Here is a 21685-nt window from a genome sequence, read left to right as displayed (position 1 = left end):
ACAGAGACAGCTCCTAAATGTTTTATCTCATGCTTGGGTCCCCTCAAATTATCTATGGTATGATTCCAGTTATTCTCATTGGGGTAATATACAATTATGAATCTTAGGATTGGTAAGGCCAATATCTAACTAGATGGTATAGGTTAAATCAAACACAAAAAGGGAAATTGTCTAGGCTTAAAATGCTCCCAAGGGCAGCTAGCCTAGAACCTAATTATGAACCTATAAGAAATACATTAGGTTGTATGATTTCATTAAGATACCATGATGTTTACTGTTTTAATCATGATAATAATTGCATTTGTCTGCATCTAATGCTTTCCCACTATTAGAACTAGGATCCCCACCTTATACCTCAATTTGATATACCTGAAAACAACAAACTTCATGCTAGTTAAGTTATTCACACTGTCTTAACAGCCAGTATGTTACTGAAAAGTTTCAGGGACATTCTTTTTTAACTTGTTTCAAAAGATCACTTGTTACAGCCAGCATCATACACATAAGATTAATAATATACTCTATAAGATAAAGTCTGTTGTCGTTAATATAATGATCATAAATCACAGGTACTTTCAACTCATTTTTTTGATATCTGCTTTTTCCTAAACATGGCTAAGGGGAAGATGGACACTTTCCTGGCACTCTAAAGTTATAGGACAGAGAAAACAATTCTGGATTAGGGACCAGTCCTTCATAGGACTTTCATATGAACATACTCACACAACTAGCATTGCTAAAGGCAATACTGAGGCTCACCTGTTCACCTACTGGCAAGTATTTGGGATGTGGAAGGCAATCAGTGACCCTGGTAAAAACTGAAAACCACAAACCAATGCAAGTAAATCACAAACTATTAATATCCCAAAACTTGCTTGCATGAAAGACATCCACTGGTACCAAAAATAAATCCTTTATTCAATACAAGTTAAGCGCTTTTGTCCCTTGAATGGAACTTCATCAGAACTAAACATACAATGTACACCATACACTTAAATATCTCAGATTTTCCATTGCATGATAAAAAAGAACACTCTATCATAAAAATAAACAATACAATAATTAAAACCTTAATTGAATTCACTTAAACACCCATATACTTTAGGTTTTAAAAAGAATTGATGGCGCATGATTCATTCAACCCTGGGAAACTAGTGGCATCTAATTTTAACTGCCAGTTTAATTCACTTTTTTCTAAGTGTTCATCCGTAATAAAACCTCTCGGGTCTAACTCAGCTCAATCACTAAAAACTTAAAACTATAATCACGCTCTATTTCTAAATGTCTAAACAATGCATTAGTAGATTAATGCTTCTGAATATCTAATGAATGGTCGGAAATACGTTCTTTAAGTTTCCTGGAAGGTTTGCCAGCACTCTGCACTTGTTCATGGTACCAGTGGTTGTCATTCATGCACCACAGCATGTTTTGGCACCCTGGTAAAAACTTACAAACATACAAAAAAAGATATAAAGATGTCACACAGATGTTACCAGCATCAGACAAATGCTGTGAGGAAGCGATTCTAATCACTGCACCTCTGTGGTCCCCCACATTTATTTGTGCAGCTTGAAATTTAGATAGCAGTTGTTGGGCGACACATGAAAAAGATAACGAAAGCTACGTTTTTTGTAGAGTGCATCAAAGGCTTAATTCTATTTAAAAAATCACTGAAACTGGTAAAAAGCTGTCCGTGATTTTAAAAAACAAGCAAATTAGCATTTATAGGCTTATAGTTTCATAGATGATTACTAGGCTAATGCCCCCAAGGGGCCTTTTTAAGTCTACACATGCCTCCCAAATTAATCTGACAAGTTTGATATGCTGTAGCTATTTTAAGGGTATATGTAGGCTTCCTCGTAGGTGGTCAAGTGTTTACAGGGTGCCTCTGTCAACTGCAGACATAGGTGTCAGACCAGGGGTAAATTTCCTATTCCCCTTACACTGGTTGAAGTTGCACTTGAACTGGGTTAAGGAAGAACTCTGGTTCATATGGATGGGAAGCCTGTTCCAGAGAAGGAGAAGTGTCTGAGATGCATATCTGTCCCCCTAATATGTTCTATTTATGTTGCAGATGAGATTTGTTTTCCTACTTCAGAGTCCTCCGTGGTACAAAAAAAAAAAAAAATGACTGAGCACAACCTGTCAATCACTTGAAGTGCATTGTTTAAATGCAGGAATGACTTCAAAATGACTGTTCTGTGGAATTTAGTAGCAGGACAAATAATTAAATAATAAAGAGGATTAATTCTCATTTATTAGAATGCAATAAAAAAGACAAATCACCATGCAAGTCTGCACAACAGAACTGCAAATAAAAACAGATATGTTTAATACTTGATACATATGATATATTGTGATAAAAATGTAAGGACTTTCACTGGAATTTCATTCATGAGTGGTTACAAAAGGAAAATTATTATTTTCAATGTGATTTCACAATGTTAATTTGTTTAGTTGTTCATTTTAGTATACAATAAAATAAATTTGTATACAATTTAAGATAAATGAAGCACAGTGACAATGCAATCATCTTGTGAGTGTAAATCATCTTATTTTAATATACACCAATACTGATCTTAACTTGAAAGTTTTAACTGATGAAACATTTGCCCTTGACTTTACAAATCACACAGTAGAACAAGTTGTTGTAATAGCTGGTCAGCAGCATTGACAGGGACAGTGTACTGTAATAATGTATCTTATAAAGTCTTGCTTTTATAACATTGTTTCTCTTCTCTTATGCCCATACTCATCCTTCATTTCTGTCAACATTACAAAGTAATATCAACTTATACACACTACATGGAAGGAACCATGTTAGTTAGACAGTTAAAAATGTAACTCAGTCATATTCAGGGTTTATGATTACTCACTGTCAAGATTACTAGATTAGCAAACGAAATGCAGTAATACAAGTAATAATAACCTATAAAATCAGAGAACAGTTAGAGAACAGCACAATTAAAATCCAAATGTAGCCCCATTTTTATAAAATAAAGCTAAACTTATTTGAAGAACATGTAATTACAATCCAGATGTAGACCTATATTCATATAATAAAGCTAACCTCTTTTTAAATGAAAAGTCACCAGCTAAACTTGCATATAATATGGCATTTTAGGGACATCCTGTTTGTGCCATTAAAAGGTTATATTTGTTCATTTTCTAGTGGCAGGTATATCTTATTTAAACTTGTAGAGGAAGTAGAATCAACCCAACAAGCAGTAGGCGTACAGCACGCAGCCAATGCTGGAAAAGATTTTAGTTCATCAAAGGATGTGCAAAGATGCAGTCATGTACACAGAATGCATATTTTATTTATTTGTTTATTTATTTATTTTACATTTGTTTACCGGGAAAGTCCAATTGGACTTCTGTACATTTTCAGTGGAGGCCTGGGGAGATAAGCTTCAAGTCATAAAGTAATAGTAACAGTAACAGTATCACGTTAGAAACTGAAAACATTTTGTAATAACAAAAGTAATAAAAACGGTGTTAGACATAATTACCATAGATATAATATCAAGTAGGACTTATAATAATAAAGACATAAAAAAAACAGTGTAAGACATTACAACTATAGTTATAATGCCTAGGAGGGATAAAAGTTATGTACAAAGTATTCTCAATATCCAAGAGATATATAGATTATAGTTGCTGTATACACAAAATTGTCAGTGAAGTCCAAATAGGATTTATCTTTTAGTTTCAAGAATTGGTCATAAGTCACTAAAGCAAGGGTTAGAAGATGTGTTAGTAGACAAAAGCGAAATGTGGAAGTGGGCTATCATGGGGAGCAACAGGGACAGAACCAGGAGTTTGCAAAGTGTTTTTAGGTGCATTTTGAATTATTTAGATGAGGGAATGGTCACTACTGTATTTGGTAGGGCATTCCAGAGCTTTGATATGTAGTTGGAGAAAAGGGATTCTCCTGCTGAGTTCTTTGCTTTAGTAACTTGTAGAAAAAGTTTATTGTTGGAGTGGAGGGACCTTGAAGCTGAGTAAGGCTGAATGAGGTCTTTGAGGGCTAGTATGTTATTCGGTTGGTGTAGAATTTTATGGACTAAGGTTAGCTGACTGAAATGTAGAAGTTGAGGGAATTCAAGCCAATTGAGCTGTTTAAGAGATAAGCAGTGATGTGACTTATAAGATGTGTTGGTGGCAAATTTGGAGATTTTATTGTAACAGACTTCCAGTATAGCAAGTTAAGTTTTATGGAGGTTGAATAGGACTGGGGATGCATAGAGGAGTATAGATAGCAGATGGCTTCTGGCAGTGGTTCTTTTTGTGGTGTCAGTTAGAAACTGCTTGTTCCTACATAGGAGGCCAAGTTTTTTTTATAAACTGTTTTGATGGTTTGATCTATATGGAGATCAAATTTTAGGTTGTTGTCGATTATGATCCCTAGGAGTTTTTTAAGGTCACTAGGGGTGATCAAGATTTTGTTTTTGGAGTAAATGTGGAAGGTTGGGGAAAGGGGGGATAGTCCTAGTGGGGCAGAAGAGGAGGACATTTGTTTTATTGGGATTTAATATAAGTTGTGAGTTGGTTAGCCAGGTTTCTACAGACAGGAAGGAGTCTTGGGTTATGATATGAAGGACATTGAGGGAGTAGGCAGAGCAGATCAGAGTTGAGTTATCTGCATATTGAATTATGGTGGCATGTGAGGTGGCAGAGTGAAACTGGTTAGTAAAGAGGGAGAATCGAAGGGTTCCAAGGATGGAGCCTTGGGGAACTTCTACGGTGACTGGGAGGAGATGGGAGAGGGATTGTTGCCATCTAACTACTTGTTGCCAGTCGGATAAGTAGCTTTGGAACCATGTAATAGTGTTATGGCTGAGATTAGGGGAGGAAAGGATGCTAATGAGCTTTTTGTGGTTGACCATGTCAAAGGCCTTTGACAGATCAAGGAATAAGGCTGATACAAATTGGGCATTATTTCTGTATTGGTTAACTATGTTAGTAAAGGACAATAGGGCTGTTGTGTTACTATGAGCAGGAAAGAAACCATGCTGGGTGTAGGACAGAAGATTATGTGAGAGGAGGTAGTCCATGAGTTGAGTATGTGCTACTTTTTCAAGGACTTTGGACATGGGTGATAGAATGGCAATGGGGCGGTAGTTTGTAAGTTCGCAAGAGGTTCCTCCTTTGTGAAGGGGTAGAATGTGAGAGATTTTCCAGATTGTGGACACATATGATTCAGTTATTGATCTATTTATGAGTATGGCAACTGGATAGGAGATAGCTTCAGCTGCTATTTGCAGAAATGCTGAGGGGAGGTCATCAACTGCTAGAGTAGTGGATTTTAGTTTTTTCAGTAGTTTATTGATGTAACTGGTAGAGAATGGGTGTAGTTTAAATTGATTATTGGAGTTTTCTAGGGATAAGTTGTAATCATGTTCAGGGGAGGAGGGATTGGACTTAGTGTGGTTATTTGCTAGAGTTTGGATGGACTCAGTAAAGAAAGTGTTGAATTGGCTAGCTACATTTTCATAGTTATTAGTTGTTTTTGGGGGACTATATTTGAACATCAAAGTTTCAAAACTTCGAATGTTCTAATACTGACCCCTATTCAGCGAATGCTGAAAATAGTGAAGCTACAGAAAAACAATTTTTTTCCCAAGGAAAGAATTCAGTTGTCCGTTTCTGTCACTTCGCTATTTTCAGCGCTGTGGTGGAAAGTTACGGGTCGGGTTCAGGTAAGTGTGCGATTGGGCGTGGGTTAGGTGAGTTAGGGTTAGGGCACGGGTTAGGTATGTGTGCGATTGTGTGGACGTGAGGGTTAGGGTGGGTTAGGTGAGTTAGGGTTAGGGTGCGAGTGAGGTGAGTGTGTGATAGTGATGGACTTTAGGGTTAGGGTTAAGGTAAGTGGATAGTTAGTGGTGTATGTACAGTTCAATGTAGGGTTAGATGTAAGATTTTGGGTGTATGTGTGTGGATTGCTGTTTATTTGGTGTGCTTATGTTGTGTGTATGTGTTTTGGAACAGCAAATGTTTCCCCTAGGAAAAAAATTGCTGTTCTGCATGTTCGATGTTGTAAGTGTTAGCTGAATAGGGGTCGATATTAGAACATTCGAAGTTTTGAAACTTCAATGTCCTAATATAGACCCATTTTTGGAGTGGGAGTAGTAACATTCCCTGGGTGTAATAAATTATTTACTGCAGCCCAGAACTTTTCAGGGTTATTAAGATACTTGGTTTGGATATTTTGGAAGTAGCTGGACTTACCTGTTTTAATTAGCTTTTTGGTTTTATTACAGAGTTCAAGGAAATGTTGTTTAGTGATACTAGTGTTGTTCTTATGGTAGTCTGACCAGGCTTTGTCTCTGGCTTTGAGTAGGGATCTGGTTTCTTTGGTTAACCAGGGTGCATAGTTGGCTTTGACTCTAATAATTCTAGGTGGAGCATGAATGTTGAGGATATAAAGAAAGGTGTTATTAAAAGAGAGTATTGCTTTATCTAGAGGCATTTGCTAAGATGATCCCAATAGCAATTTTACAGGGCTGAGATAAAGTTATTAGGATTAAAATTCTTTTTGTTCCTGATAGTACAAAAGGTAATTTGTTGTGCTGAATGATTGCGTACTCTAAGGAGAAAGGTCGGGGAGTGGTCACTCAAATTGTCAGGTAGGCAACCTGAGTGGGATGATAGGTGGGCAGATTTAACAAGAATCCAGTCTAGTATGGAATTACATTTAGTGGTTTTGTTGGTCCGGGTGGGAGTTGTCATTGTTTGGGTAAATACATACAGATTAATTTAGGCTGTTGGAGTTCTGGAGAAGCACAGTAGCCAACCAGTGTTAAAGTCCCCCATGATAATGTTCTCTTTGGTGTTGGATGAGGGACACCACTGTAGTAGATTTTTAAGTGTGGCAATGTTATTGCCTGGTGATATATATCCTCCTATAATGTTATGGTGCTTGTTGGAGTTTATAGTTAACTTAGCTAGAAGTAATTCAGCATTTGCCATGTCAGGGATAGCAGAGCTATGGAGGTGCAGAGAGAGGTGGCCTTTGTATAAGATGGCTACACCTCCCCCTTTTTTGTATATTCTATCATTACATAGGATATTGTAGCCTGGGGGTGTGACTTCATTACTGTCAATAGTTGGTTTTAGCCAGGTTTCTGTTATTGTGACTACATTAGGGGAATAGTGGGATAATAGCACATGTAGATTATGAGTTTTTTTGGCTATGCTTCTTACATTTAAATTGAGGAAGAGGAGGGATGATTTGGTTCTTTGGTGGATTTGGGCAAGGTTCAGTTGTGCTGGGTTTAGTGGAGTAAACTGAGTAGAAGTGGGACCAAGATTGGGATGAATATCACCTGCAAGGCTTAGATGTTTGGTAATGAGATGGTAAAGCTTGCTGAGTTTGTTTAAGAGTCTAGTAAATTTTAGCATGGTTGAGGATGTAGTTAGGTTAGGGATGTATAGTAGTCTTTGATAGTGGTGTGGAAAAGGGTGGGAGTTATAAGGTACTGTTGAGATTTTTGATGCATATGATATGTGGAGGTATGCTAGGGTGGAGAACTGGTTAGATAAACAGGAGTGTCATAGGAGGATAGAATACATAGCAGAAGAAGCAAGGAGCTAGACATTAGAAGGAGTAGAGTAATTCTTAAACTTATCATGGTAAAAAGGGTCAATAGGTGTAATATTAAGGGATAGTGCTATAAGTGCAAGTGGAATTTTAAGAAGATGGAGGTTGCCTGATGTAATTAGGAAGTATGGTTGGTTGCGCTGGGACTGGTAGGTAAAAAGAAGATGTGGTTACAAATAAGTATAAGTTTAGGTATAGTGAGGGTGGGTGGGAAATGAGGGCAGGGTAGAGGAGCGGAGAGAGGCCGAGCGAAGTGAAGGGTGAACGGAGCTGGTTGAAACAAAACCACGAGGCAGTTAGCTTAGGCTAAGGAAAACAATCAGCCAGGTAGGAATGGGACAGCTGATCCGATTATAGTTAGAAAGCCTATCCAACCATGGGATTAGCAGCTACAATCTATAACCGGACTGAGCAAAATATGAAGCCAGCAATATAGTATTCCAGGAATTTGTTAGCAGTAATCTAGGTTGTAGGAGTCAGATTCTGGGGAGAAAAGGTTTGTTACTAACGCCGGGCAAGTATGCATGCCAAATGAGCCTGTTCTATGAAATAGCAAGACCAGCTTTATTAGGTAAAAATAACATACCCTATAGCAGGGATATTTCTGGAGTAGTAGCTGAAAGGTCCTTTCTTTCCTGGCAGAGGGGTTCTCTGCAGTTCTTTTATGTACTGGACCTCACAAACTTTATGCTTGATCTCAATGTTAGGAAACTATAGTAGGGATATTTCTGGAGTAGTAGCTGAAAGGTCCTTTCTCTCCTGGCAGAGAAGTTATCTGCAGTTCTTTTATGTACTGGACCTCACAAACTTTATGCATGATCTCAGTGTTAGGAAAGTATAGCAGGGATATTTCTGGAGTAGTAGCTGAAAGGTCCTTGCTTTCCTGACAGAGGGGTTATCTGCAGTTCTTTTATGCACTGGACCTCACAAACTTTATGCGTGTTCTCAATGTTAGGAACAGCAGTTATTTAATGCAACACTTTCATGGTATGCACACTGAACTGGAATGCTAGGAGACCCAACTACTAGGACCTTAGCATTAAAAAGCATTTAATATAATGGGTCATTTGGGGTAACACCAATTAGCCTAGTGGCATGCCTTTGGACAGAAGTGGAAAAAGAAAATTTAAGGTGTAAGTAAACAGTACATTATTAACTTTTCAGTAATACATTTCTAGACTCTTCATCTAGATGTTGGGAATACAGTCTGTGAATGATCTTTTATGTATGTACTTATTCTAAGAGAATATGGAGTGAGTTGTTTTTTAACCTGACAATAGAGTCATAGTGTATAGCAACATGACTTGTCAAAAGCTTTTAAATTTTAAATAATGAAGTCTCAGTCATCAAATTATATTCATTAATGTGTAGAGCTGCTGTGCCCATGAGACACAGCTAAAGCAACACAAAATAAACACCTTTCATTTTCCTTCATTATGCAATAATATAAACTTACATTAAAATGCATCCTAATTGTTTGCCTTTTACTCACTCAATTGGATTTGATTAGTTAAGGTGTATGGTCATATTTAGCTTAGAAGTTTACATTAACTTATAATGACAACATGATTTGCCTTGTAAGTGAGGGAAACATGGATTTATTGTGTGACATAACATAGGGGCTCCCTTTCAGTACTAAAAAACTAGTTTGCTAAAATGTACCTATTTGAATATTCATCACTATTAGATACTTATATACAGATGATTACTGTACAAATGTGTCACCCCTTTGTAGCCCTGCATGGCTGGAACTGTTTGAAACTAATTAGCCCTCATGTAATAGCTTATTTAGGACATGAGAACTCAGACTATGATTAACAGGTTTAGATGTCTGTGCAGTGCACTGATAAGTTTAATAAAAGCTAATAAGATAAAATATCGACATCAAAACTAAGAGCATGTATAACCATAGAGATCACTGCTGTGATCAAAAGCATTCCAGTAAAAAGAAGCAGAGTGTCAGGTGGGGAGGTAATAAGCATTATTATATTAAATTAAGTAGATCTCTAGGGGAGACAGCCGCAGGGACATGCAGCACTCTTGATATATAACAGTTAATCCAGGAGATGTGACGTGATACTGTCACCAATAAGTAATCACAAATAAAACTTTAAAATATTACAAAATGCTCATTTTGGTTCTTGCAGATGAAGCATGACTTTTATTAAAGATGATAAGTCAGCAGGTTGTTGTTGCTGCAACCTAATAATTTAGACAAGATTTTACAATTTTGTTACGTAATTCCAATGGACACTTTATTATATTGCATAGATTTTACTGGCTAACAATGAATTATATTTTTAATATTAGTAACTTATATGTACAACTTTAGTTAACATCTAATTTAGCTATACTGACAGAAATGATATATGTGTTCATACTTAGAAACAATTACGTACAAATTGATCTGACTTATGCTTAATTAACTTCTAAAGGTAAAGGAATATATACAATTTTTCTACTGGATTTTTAACTAACACCAGGATCAAACCAAGCTGTTATTTCAGTTGCTAATATCTAATTAATTTGAGTATTTTATCACCAACTTATCAGACAATAACAATTAGGTAAGAATTCCCTGGCATATACAGCAATAATTTTATCTTGACTCTATTAAACCTTCAGATAACTGATAATAAAAAATCACATTAATTATGTATAATACCAGATGAACAGATAAAAGGTTGGTCTTGGCCCTTACATTATGCACCCATCTATCAATCAATCTAGCTATCTATGTATCTATCAATCAATCTATCTATCTATCTATCTATCTATCTATCTATCTATCTATCTATCTATCTATCTATCTATCTATTTATCTATCTATCTTTCTAGCTAGCTAATTATCCATCTATCTCTCTGTTGTCCTAATTTTCTGAAAGTATTCATTTATGTTTCTTTTTGTATGTATACATGTATATACTGTATGTATCTAGCTATTGTCTATCCATCTACTTGTCTGAAAGTGTCTTTCTACCTGTCTACATATATTTATCTATCTATTCACCTGTCTGTCTGTCTGTCTATCTATATATCCTTCTGTCTACATTTCTGTGTATGCAATTATCTGCCTACCTGTCTATTCATCTATTGGTATATCTATCTGTCTATCTATCTATCTATCTATCTACAAACCTATCTGTATCAGACACTGTAAGTACAGTAAACAGTTCTCTCTTCCTTGTAAAACAGTAACAGCGTTACTACAGTACACCTTGAACTAAAACTGTGCTCTGTTTACTACCAGATATCATTCACCCATTTCTTTATTCACTGATAATTTGATAAAGTATGTGCCTGAAAAAGTGCACTGATATAATGCTGATATTATAATCAATAATTCTGGAGTCTCCAGACACAGTATATGCTATAGCGCAAAATGTTCATGCAAAATATCTTCTAGTAAAATATGTCACTGTTTATTTCTGCTGCCAGTTATATTACATTGACCTTACTGATTCATTTTTTAAGCTATGCATGTATTTCATGATACTTTTTAGCAGCAAATGTTAACAAGAACTGTGCTATAGACCAAACTTTATTACTGATATATCTGTTATATATTACTTAAGCTAATGACACAGCATGAAAAGATATGACAAATATCCTAGCGAATGATGCATATTCTACTAACAGTTCAGCATTTATTTTCATTGATGGGACTACCCACTGATAACTCAAGTGACATGTCTGTGAAGTCCCAATTTACTGATCTAATGGCTAGAATAAATGCCACATAATTACACTATGAGCACAAACAAGACAATTGTAGCACAGAATTTTCAAAGAAGGACAAATGTCTTATATGCCCTTTTGTGGACAGCAAGTTGGTCCACTGTCATGCTTAAATTATAAGTTACGTACTTACTATAACTTGGCATCTGTGCTGTCTGTTTTCATTCTTCCTCACTATTGGGTTATGGATCCGATCCTTGGATCCAACTCGGCCACATATATACAGACTAGGATCCAAATCTCAAGCTCCTCCCTCTGCCCAGCTTCCTCAGATTGAGTTTGCTGCCCAAATTTCTAGAAGAAATGTTTAGTAATGACAGAAAAAATAAATAAACCAGAGGATCAAACTAGGAACATCAAGTTCCCAAGAAATCCACAGGTCTTCTAGGAACCATAGGTTGGGGAATGGCAGGTAGAGAAGGTGTGGAAGAATGAAAATGGAAAACACAGATGGCAAGTTATTGTAAGTACATAAGTTATAAATCTGATGTTCCCCTTTTCATTCTTCCTTACTATTGGGTCAGAGTCTTCAGCTATGTATCCCTTGGGTGGCCTCATAGAAGAATATGCCAGAGCACTGTTGAACCACAGGAAGTTCTGCTTCTGGAGACAATATCCAATTTGTAATGCATTACAAAGGTATGAGTTTTTGACCAGATGACTCTGGCACAAATATCATCACTCCACACTGAAGGAAAAGGCAGATGACATAGCCATAGACCTAGCTGAATGGGCTTTAGGAGGAGGAGGAAATTGCAGCCTATTTCTGGAATAGATTAGAGAAATGCAGTCTGTGATCCATTAAGATAGAGTAACGCTAGAGCCTGCTTGACCTACACAGTTAGGTGAAAAGGACACAAACAGCTGATCAGTCTTTCTACAATGCTTTGCCCTGTGTAGATAAAAACATAGTTGTCTATGACCATCAAAAAGATGCAGGGAATGTTCACCCTTGTTTGAAAAGTTTGGGAAGAAAACTGGCAATTGTATGGACTGGTTTAAGTTAGTCTTTGTGGCTACCTTAGGCCTATAGGATGGATTAGTACAAAGAGCTACTCTGTCTTTATGAAAAGTAATGTAAGGAGGTTTAGAAGACAGAGCCTGGATTTCAGAGATTCTATTTGCTGACATGATGGCTACCAAAAATACAGTTTTCCAAGAAAGGAATTTCATTTCACAAACACTAGCTTGTTCAAATGGCTTATGAGTTACGCCTTGAAGTATGATAGTGAGATCCCACGGAGGGGAGGGATCTTCTGTCAGAGGTCTGAGCAGAAAGATTCCCCTTCATAAAAGCCTTACATAGTTTTGATGTAGTGGGAGAGCTGAAAAGGTTCCCAGATTGAAATTTTGATATGGCAGCCAGTTGAAGTTTAATAGTAGAAAAACTAGCTCCTTCCTTAAAGAAAGACACAAGGAAAAGGAGAATGGCTGAGGTTGGAGCTGAAAAGGGATCAATGTTTTCTTTGGATGCACAAAAAGCAAATCCTTTCCATTTCATTCTATAAACCTTTTTAGTAGAAGGTTTTTGAGAAGCCAGCACAATAATTTGAACAGAGGAAGCAAGCCTGGACCTCTGTACAATTACTGGCATTGGAGAAACTAAGTGGTCAGTTTGAGGGTGTGAAGACTTGGATGATGGGTGAAAAAGGAGGTTCTGTGTGGGTTCCAGTATCCATGGAAGATATTTCAAATGAGACCACAGAAAGGAGAACCAAATCTGATGAGGCCAGTAGGGGGCAAATGAGGATTAACGAGGTCTTTAGACATTTTGTTTTCAGTAGGAACTTCAGGATCAAAGGTAGGGGAGGGGAGGGTAAGCTTAGAGGAAACTGGAGGGCCAATCGTTAACTAGAAAATCCCTCGCAGACTCCCCTGGAGGGGGGATCAGAGTGAAATACCTGCTGCATTTGTTGTTCTGAAGAGATGCAAACAGCGCAGCAAGGTTGGCCTCAACGACTGAAAATCAAGTTCACTACTGACTGATTGAGGGACTACTCATGAGGGGTCAGAATGGACCTGCTGAGTTTGTCTGCAAGAACATTGGACTTCCCTGGTATGTGAGTTGCAAGTAGAAAATGGCTTGAAGATATCACCCATTCCAAGACCCTAATGGCCTCTCTGCACAAGGGATATGAATGGGTTCCCCCTTGTTTGTTTGTTTGTTGATGTACCAGACTACTGACACACTGTCTGTGTGAACTGCAGTAGTTTCTAGAGGGAAAATGTCCTGAAAGGCTTGCAACATAAGGAGGACTGCCCTCATCTCCAGAACATTCATATGCAATCTGGTCTCTATGTGAGTCCACATGCTTTAGATCATCTTTCTGTTGAAATGCCCCCCCCCCACCCACCCACCCCAACTGGGAAGCATCTATGGTCACTGTGGCTGTGGGGGTAGGGAGAAAGAATGGCTTGCTGATTGTCAGGTTGTCCACACCATGAACCAAAGAGCTTGAAGTACTAGTCTTGCTGGCATAGATGAAATATCTAAGATAGTTCAAATCTGGTCTCTCAACATCTGTACGCACTGAGGAGGTAACAATGTTATTTGATTTGACATGTCCAAAAGGGTGTCAGTGAATTCCAAACTCTGTACCAGAGATAGGTTATATTTTGCCAGGTTTGTGGTGATACCCAGAGGATTGGATATCTGTAACAAAGTATCCCTAGCTTGAACAAGTTGATGCCTAGTTGGGTAGTCAGAAGCCAGTTGTCCAAATATGGAAACACCCGGAAACCTTTCAGTCTCAAGTGAGCTGCGACTACTGCCATGCATTTGGTAAACACCCTGGGGGCTGTGGTGCATCCAAAGGCCAGAGTCCTGAGTTGGTAATTACTGGCTCCCAAACTGAAGTGCAGATGACTCCTGGAGAGCCTATCTATTTTGTTTTGATAGTATGCGTCCTGTAAGTCTACCAAGCACATCCAATCATCCTTTTGCAATAGAGGTAAGATGAACTGAACCTTAACCATCCAGAACAAATTCAGTTTGCTTAGATCCAAAATGAGTCTCTTCCCTGGTTTTCTTTGGCACTAAAAAGAAGCAGGAGTATGTTCTAAATCCTTTTTGTTCTATCAGGACATCTTGGCTGGCTCTTTTTTGCAGTTGTTTTTGAATTTCTGGTACTACATACTGCCTCTGACCGGGTGAAACATCGGGGAGTCTCTTTTGTGTCTTTGGGGGTTGAAGGAAAAATGGAATATAATAACCTCTGGATATAATCCTTAGCACCCATGTGTTTTTTGTTGAAGTGCTCCAGATGTTCTGGTGCAGTGAAAAATGACCCACAACTGCCTCCAAAGCTGAGAAGTCAGGCAGTGGTTCAGAAGCGCTGATAGAACTTGTCAGAGAAAGGCTCTCGAAGCCCTGATTCTGTGGTCCCCCCCTGCCCCTGGGGCAGTTCCTCCCATTAAAACTTCCCCCTCTGCTTCTGGAGGAAGAATCCCTGTGTTGATCCTGAAAAGGCCCTTGGGATTTCCAGAACTAGGTTTTCTTGCTACCTCACTGATTTCTGGAAGAAGTATGTTGAGGGGTAGAAAACCTGACCCTGATGGCAGACACGGTCTTCCCTTCCTGTTCACTGCAGGTTAGAGTATCTCTGACAGATGGCCTGAACAAAGAGGAGCCATTGAAGGGGGGCATTAACCAAGGATGCATTGAAGGGTTCCATGAAGTCACAAAGCCTCATCCAGGCATGTCTTCTAATAGCAGTATGTCAGCTGGCTGCCTGTGAGGCACCCTTCATATAGTGGGAGATGAGCCTCATGGAGGAATTAGACAGGGAAGAAAGAGTAGTTAGGGAGAGACTTTCTTGAAGTCCTCTGCAGACATGATCTCTGCTAGAGAGTCAGAAAGCTCTTTATCCAGATTTCTCTGTGATCAACTGAAGAGTGCCAGTTAGTTTAACACTCAACGAGAAGGTAGTCAAGGTGTAAACATGCTTACCAAAGCTGCCCCTCTCTCTGGACACTCTGTTTGGTGGATGGACAGTGGAGCTCTGTTCAGCTACTGTAGCTCTTTCCTGGTAGCTGCTGCCACAACCATGGCATCTACCTGTACACCCTTAGCCCAGTGTGGTCGGTTTTTAGGATGAGACAAAACTTATCCAGGCTTTGGGAATTGGTTCAATAGCATCTGTCTCCTTCCAGGTCCAGCAGAATACTAAATCCATGAGGTTATCTGCTGGGAGAGTCACCCAAGACATAGATGGGCCTGTCCTGAATGCCTCCAAAACACAGACTCTTCAGAAGGAGGAGTTTGGGCCGATCAACCACCTCTTTGCGTCAAGATCTGTAAAATGTCTCCAAAGGAGACATCCTCCTGTGGTGATCTTGTGGATCCTTCTCCCTCATCGTCCATGTCCTCAGTAAAGATCTCCAAGGGGGAGTCAATGTGCATCCTCTTGCACATCATATAATGAGGAATCTACTCTGTGGGATGTTCAGGGGAGTTCTCAAGAGAAGAAGGACCTCCCTGTATGGGAAGAGTTGTAAGACTTCTCTGGTTGGGCTGACCCTGGACAGGTGTGATAGGCTCAATTCTCTGATCCAATGGGGGATGATGGGAAGGATTATAGCTCTGAGAGGTCAGAACTCCATGAGATGAGAGGAACCTTTCTAGAACTTGGAAGGCAGATGGACCTGGAGAGTCCCTCCCCAACACCTGCAGAGCCAAAGCAATTGAGGAAGAGAGGGTAAGGGCCCCTGATCCATTGTTCCACAGGCAGAATCGTACCCAAGCTGTCAAGAGCTGAAGCACAAGGGGAAGGTATGGATCCAATAAAGTCAATGCTGAACCCCTCCCCCAAATCTGATAGGGACATCCTGGATCCGAGACACACTGTGATCCAATGACATTGCAGCAGAGGCAGTCAGAGTAATTGTCAGAGTCGAGGAAAGAAGGCTCCTCGGATCTGACACCAACTCTCATGGGTGGCTATGATCCTGGGGCTACAAAACCATTGGTTGTATTGGAGAAGGAGGCTGGACACTGATAGGGACCCCATCTGGATCTGAGTTTTGTGGCTCTTCTGTATCATCCTTTCTAGATCAGTTTCCAATAGGCTCCTAGAAGACTTTGAGGAAGCCACTGATGCTGGCCTAGAATGTCTTGTCGGGGTCTGCAAAATTTTCAAAGGCAAATTCAGAGATACTGATCTGATGGAGAACTCCAGGGTCCTACTGCTTGCCCTTGGATCCACATTCTTAGGATTTGAGGCAGAAGTGGAAGGTCTAGGAGAACTTTTTGATGAAGTGGTGTCAGTCAGATCCAAGGAGTGCTTTGGATTCACCAGAGCAGAAGTAGGTCTAGGGTCCAACCCAGTTGGATTCAAAGGTTTCGATAATTTAGAGGGTGGCTCAGAAAAAGCCATTGATGACTTGTGAGGGCATTTCTTGGAGTCCAAAGACCCAACACACTTTTTAATTGGTTTATTGAGTCCCTGGAGAAATAGAATCTGAAGCATGTAGGAGCCCTTTGAGGATCAATTTGTTCTTGCGGTCGGCAATGGCTCTGGGATTAAATCCCTCACATATTTTACAAGCTGATCGCAGATGTTCTGGCTGCATATAATGTGCACATCAGAATAGGGTATTTTGTGCCCCATTCTGAACAGTGCTTCAATCCAGTAGGTCTGTCTGACATTGTATCTGAACTAGCAGTAAGGCACACACACAAAGGAAATACTATAAGCAGCTAACACAGAAACTTTAACTAACTGCACCAACGTAAAGCACACATGCACAGGCAACCACCATAATTAGTAATACAGAAGAACTCTAACTATACTACTTTCTTGTTACCTTTGGAGAACTATCACAAATATAAATAGAAATGATTAGAGAGGGCTAAGGTCTAAAGAAACCACGGGGAAGGGAAAACCAGAAATGTCACCTGTAATGCCTGTGAAAATTAATGGGAAGGGAGGATAACAAGAACAGCTAAACAGAAATAACGGAAAATTGACTTACCCGAGAAGGAAGTTAAACGAATCCCAATGCTGACTCTCTCACACTTGAGACAAAGGAAAACCATGTCTGTCACTGCTTGTGGAAAATGACATCTGTGGATGCTGGGTAGAGGGTGGAGCATTATGGGTGAGGGAGAAGCTTGAGACTTGGATCCTACTCTGTATATATGCAGCCACATCAGATCTGAGGATCGGATCCATAACCCAATAGTGATGGAGAATGGAAAGGACAACATCAGATTATAAATATTCTGAAAAAGAAAACTGTTAAAGAAGTGGGAATGCTTAACTCCACGAGTCTAAACCTCAAGCTGCTTAACATCTGGGATAAGGAAGCAATTCTTTAATCACAGATCAAAATATAGCAACTCATGGACTGCTCAAGCTGGGAGGTAAGAAACTGCCCATTACCCCCAAGGTTTATAAACTCTGAAGTTCATATCATTTGAAACTTTTAAGCTAGTGCACAATAAACTTCCTGCTGCAGTCATAAGCATATATTCCCTTACCAGAAATCCCATGCCCTCCTAAATACTCAACATCAAAAACAAAAAAAAAAAAAAAAAAAACACAACTGGATTTCTGCAGACCATATAACTTTACCATTTCTACCTCCTCTTTAACCTCTTATTAAGGGGAAGATTAATTTCTTCCTACATGAGATTCTAATGCTACATCTGTACCTACAGCTTTTTGTATATGTTACATATAATGTGTAATATATATATTTTTATGTTTGGTTTTCATTGATTTATACATCACCAATTGTTTATCTTTTTATATATATATCTTTTTAATTTTTAGTTTGCTTAAATCTATGCTCTGTCAATAGTTTATCACTCCCAAGATGACACTGAAATTGGTCTGTGATCAGTAATTTATTCTAGTTAAAAAAATGTATAAAATAAAATTAAAAATGATTCCCTGCCCATTACTTATATATTTATTTGTTCATTGAATAACAGCCAGATAGTTGAAGCAAATACAGTCATACAAGCAACTATATTAGATGTGTATGTGCGCGCGCGTGTGTGTGTGTGCGTGTGCGTGTGTGTGTGTGTGTGTGTGTGTGTGTGTGTGTGTTGGTATGTACATGGGTCTACTTTGATTCACTGAATTTCCAAACACTCACACCAAATCGATGAAAGCTGAAAATCACTGAAAACTCATTTCACTGAATCACATTTCACTGAATGTAACTACTGTTGGGCAAATAAAACGTATATGCCCTTTTACCCACTGTAGTGCAATCCTGGAGTTAGTATATATAGTTGGGGGGGTGTGGGCCCCCCACCTACCTTTGGTTTTAAATTGTTAGCTTTCAGTGAAATGAGATTCATAAATATAAAAGTCTATGCCCCCCACATCCCCCCAATGACACCCCCAACTATATAAACTAATTTCATTCAATGAAAGTAGACCTATATATATATTTATATATATATATATATATATATATATATATATATATATATATATATATATATATAATATATATGTGTATGTGTATATATATATATATATATATATATATATATATATATATATATATATATTTACATATCTATATAAATAAAAATGTAAATGCTCGTTTGTTCAAAATCTTAAATCTCTGAAAGTTCTTCACTGATTGCTTTGAAATTTTCACACAATGTTGCATTCGAATACGCGCGTGTTTTTATATACCTGCTATTATATAGATGTCACACGCTGCATTCGAATACGCGCATGTTTTTATATACCTACTATGGATTCTATCAATGTGTATACAAATATGCAATTTTATATGTTTTTGTTATAACTTTCTTACTTCTTTTTCAGTGCAATCAATCTGCTTTAGTTCATCCAAATAATGCCTCGCAGAAGATCAAACTTAGGTCATCGTACTCGCAGAGCGGAAGCTGTGCGATGAGTAATTGCAAATCAAACTGAGGAAGAACGGGCATCAGCGAACGAGTGAAACAGACAAAGAATGGCTCAAATACGTGCCGAGGAAGCAGAAGAGCGATGTGCAGCCAGACTTGAGGATGCACAGTTGCGGGCACAGCGATCATGTTCTGCAGCTTCAGATCTGCTTCGTTCTCCTAGATCGACACCAGCGGACAAAATAAATGCTTGCCTGAAATACTCTACTTTGTGGTGACAATTAAAGATGTTAAAATTAACTACAAATATGCGTGTCCAGCTGCAAAATGATTGATCAGCTGAGATATTCTCACATCAATTGCTGGAAATTGGGAACGGAAAGGTGCCGGTTGATCTCACCTCAGGATGAATTTCATTGCTCATAACTTCTGCAATTTAGTGACGTCAAAAGAAGAATTGGTTGAAAAAGTATTTCCCAATATTCAAACCAATTATAAGAATCACGACTGGCTGACTGAACGAGCTATTCCTGCGGCCAAGAACAAAGACGTCTACGAACTTAACAATATTATTCAGTCTAACATTCAAAGCAAGGCAGTCACATACAAGTCCATTGACACTGTTGTGGAAGAAGATGAAGTGGTTAATTATCCAACAAAATTTTTGAATTCACTCGATCTGCCAGGAATGCCACCGCATGTACTGCAATTGAAAATCGGCATGCCAATTATCATGTTGCGAAATATCAACCAGCCAAAGCTTTGCAACGGCACGCGGCTTGCAGTAAAAATATTAATGAGCAACGTCATAGAAGCAACAATCTTGACAGGACCTTTAAAAGGTGAAGATGTCCTCATTCCTCGCATTCCTATGATTCCAACAGATATGCCATTTCAATTTAAGAGATTGTGCGGTTTAGATCTACACACGGATTAGTTCTCACATGGACAATTATATGTTGCGTGTTCTAGAGTCGGCAAACCAGACAATCTCTATATCTGCACAGACAATGGAACAACAAAAAATATTGTATACCCACAAGCATTGTGAAATTAAACATATTAGAAATGTGCGCTTTCTCTTTTCTTTCTTTTCCATTTAACCAGACTGAGCCACAGCAACGCATGGCCGGGTACAGCTAGGATATATATATATATATATATATATATATATATATATATATATATATATATAGATATTGATATACATATATATATATATATATATATATATATATATATACATATATATATATATATATATATATATATATATATATATATATATATATATATATATATATATATATATATCAACACACTTATACACACACATATATATATCTATATATATAGCTATATATATATATATATATATATATATATACACATGTGTATGTATGTATATATATATATATATATATATATATATATATATATATATATATATTTATATATATGGTTTCACTTCATAATCTCAAATTACTGAAATCCTGAATTTCAGTAACCCGAGACTATAAAGCACCCCTGCACCCCCCACTTATATATATCAACTCCAAGGATGCACATAACATAAAAAAATAAACCTCACACTATGCCATCCTTCACTCGCTCGCACACAAATACACATCACACATACACAAACACCAACAAATCCAACACTCACACTCACACTTACACCTCCCTATCCTTATCCACACATACAATGTACAAAAACACACACAAACACTCACTCACCTGCAATCTCAAGCACCATAAAACTGCACGCAATGTACCGGAAATGCAGAAGCGCGGATTCGAGATATTCAAATTCGGTCTTATGCACTTTCGACATTCTGGTTTTCACCTTCATGGTCTCGGGTTACTGAAATTCGGGATTTCAGTCATTCGAGATTATGAAGTGTAGCTATATATATATATATATATATATATATATATATATATATATATAGGTTCATAGGTTCATAGGTAAGTACTAGGCTATCTGCCCATGGGCATTTATAAGCCTAGCCACAGAGTGATGGCTTTCGCCTCCCCATTAGATTAGTAAACTGGGCCTCTGTCAACAGGGCTCCTGAAGTGATCCCAGGGTAGAACTTACGATTACCCATCCACTCATCAAGATTTCTCTTGAAGAGGGTCAGAGAGGAGCTCTGTCGAATATGGATTGGGATTCTATTCCAGAGTGAGGGGAGTCGCTGGGACAGGAATCTATTCCTCCAGCATGTCCTGTTTATTGTTGTACATAAGTTCAAGTCGCTAGAATGAGTGGTTCTGAGGGATCTCGTTTTTTTGAAGTGAAGCATGTCCATTAGTTCAGGGTGTGACATGGCCCTATAGGTCAGGCATAGGTCACCTCTTTAAGCGACTGAGAAGAGCTGGAGCTTTTTTAGTTGTGCTTCATAGGGTAATTGTTTAAGGCCCTTAATCCACTTAGTGAGGTACTTCTGTGGTCTTTCTAGTTGTTGCAGGTGTCTAGTGAGGTACATCCCAAATGGGGCATTGTA

This window comes from Protopterus annectens, chromosome 4.part1 (genome assembly GCF_019279795.1).
Source record: "Protopterus annectens isolate FY-2018-M chromosome 4.part1, PAN1.0, whole genome shotgun sequence".
Lineage (NCBI taxonomy): Eukaryota > Metazoa > Chordata > Ceratodontiformes > Protopteridae > Protopterus > Protopterus annectens.
This window is presented reverse-complemented; position numbering follows the sequence as displayed.